The 2,140-nt window shown below is 48.6% G+C and overlaps 1 pseudogene; it reads left to right on the top strand.

Annotated features, from left to right (window-relative positions):
• The first annotated feature begins 1,575 nt into the window (after positions 1 to 1,575).
• On the top strand, positions 1,576 to 1,748 carry LOC126186542 (U2 spliceosomal RNA; annotated as a pseudogene).
• The last annotated feature ends 392 nt before the right edge of the window (positions 1,749 to 2,140 follow it).

The following is a 2,140-nucleotide window of genomic DNA, read 5'->3' as shown; positions in this document are numbered from 1 at the left end:
GGCGAATCGTATTTTGAAGGCAGAATGGGCCTTCAGTTCCACAAACACATCAACCTCCATGACTATGAGGCTGAGCTTTGTGATCACAGTGGTGTGTGCTGGAAGACAGCGAGGGGTTCAGGCTCACAGGGAGAGGATGGGGTAAGGAAGGGTGTGAACATGGCATGAGGACCAAAGGTGACACGGGAGATCTTTTTGAGGTCAGTGTGCAAGGAGGGGTTGAGCTATTTGAAAAGGACAGAGTTCTTGCAGGGAATGAGTATTGGGGAAGTTTTTGCAAATTTCAAAGGTGAGGGCACAGGCATCAAGCAGCATGGTGTTGGGGTGGGAGAGGACGAAGGTGAGCATGGTGGGGGTGGGGACGTGGGAACAGGGGCGGTATTCATGTGGGGGTTAGAAGGGTGGGGGTTGGTGGTGTTTTTTTGGTGAAGGGGCAGGAGCAGGGTCGACACAAGGTTGTTTAGGGGGTTACTTGGTGTGGGTGGCCTGGGAAGAAGGGTGAGGGGTAGGTGATGGGAGGCAGGTCCTGCTTGGGGTGTGAAGGTGCCAACAGAAGATGATGTCAGCGCATCATCTGGGTGACGACTGTCGCCTGGCAGGCTGTGATGCGGGCAGGTGCAGAAGGTACTGGGGGTGTTGGGCGACTGAGAAGGGAAGAAACTCATGAGGACGAGTGGCAAGAGTGGGATCGGTAGCGGGAGTGGGAGCAGGAGCAGGAATGGCCTGATAAAGGGGAGCATACAAGATGGGAAAGGAGATGGAGGAGGACAAAACAGTAATAAGGGGAGGCTGGGCATAAGGAAGGGGGCCGGAGGTTATAGTCCATGAAGTGAATGTGGGGGTAGGTGAGGGGAAGATGTAGATGATGGTGGTGATAGGAGTGTCCATGTTGAAATGGGGATGAGCCTACCAGCGATGGGCGTCGCCGAGGTAGCGAAGCGAGGAGCAGCGAGATGACAGAACGGGAGAAGGTGATCACGGTGACGGAGACACGGCTGCGGTGGCGGCGGGCTTCCTAGGCTTCTATTTCGCCCTGGAGAGTAACCCAAGCAGCAGAAATCTTCCGATTTGGAATTTGTGGGATTTGAACCCACAGGATGAATGCTGCTGTAAATTCATGCTCCCTATACACAGAAGTCACGTCGCTGCAGCATTGCGGAATGAAATACACATATACCTATTTACGAGACGCAAACTGCATGCTAGCCAACGCAAGCGTCGGAAATAAATCGCACGATATTTTTTATGAGTGCAGTGCCCATTGTCTCACTTGAACACGGTATCTCAAGACGGAAAAAGTGGTCACTCACCTCCAGTCTAGTCCAATGCCGTCTACCGAATGTATAGTGTACCTGAAGAGCCGACCAACCAGAACCTTTCTTTGTACCTGCTGGTCGTGACAGGTTAAGCTGCGGCTTGCGATCGGCCGAGACCTCGTGACCACGCCTGCAGTTGATTGTCCATAGACCTCGAATTTCTCATGCGAAATGTAGATTCTTCCCTTTCATGTGCGTTTTCACATCTCTGAAGTAAGGTTACTTATGTGAAATTCTGGACAAAAGTATGGCATAGGCTATATTTACTCTAAGTATTCTCTCAACCGTAAAAATATCTGTTCTTATTAGCTTAATATCTGTTACGTCCAGAATCACATGATTAGAATATTAAACTCTTTTTTTGCTCATGACGGCCTGCTAAGAGCATGCTCTACCTGTGGTCATAGGATGCCTCCTCGCATTCAAACTCTCTTAAGATAGTAAAATACCTCGTGACCTATGAAGCCAAACCGCAGCACAGAGAAGTTTTATTATCAGGTTAATACTATGTATCACTTTATAAACTCGGTAATACAGGTGATTTTATTACGATGGCCATCTCACCCTGTGTAGGGAGTCGCGCCATTGATTAAATAGATCATGAGGGTCCTGTTGCATGGTGAGTAATTTTTTTCGGAAGTCGGATTACACTTGCCAGGTAACTAAAATGGGAATCCTTGGAAAGAAGCCGATGTTCGTTTCGAGGAACACTATTGAGAAAATGTAGACAACTGACATTTGAAGCTGACTACAGAAAGTTACTACTGCTGCCAAAATACATTTCGCATAAGGACCATGAAGATAAGATATGAGAAATTAGCGTT

This window comes from Schistocerca cancellata, chromosome 4, assembly GCF_023864275.1.
Source record: "Schistocerca cancellata isolate TAMUIC-IGC-003103 chromosome 4, iqSchCanc2.1, whole genome shotgun sequence".
Taxonomy (NCBI): Eukaryota; Metazoa; Arthropoda; class Insecta; order Orthoptera; family Acrididae; genus Schistocerca; species Schistocerca cancellata.
This window is presented reverse-complemented; position numbering and strand designations above follow the sequence as displayed.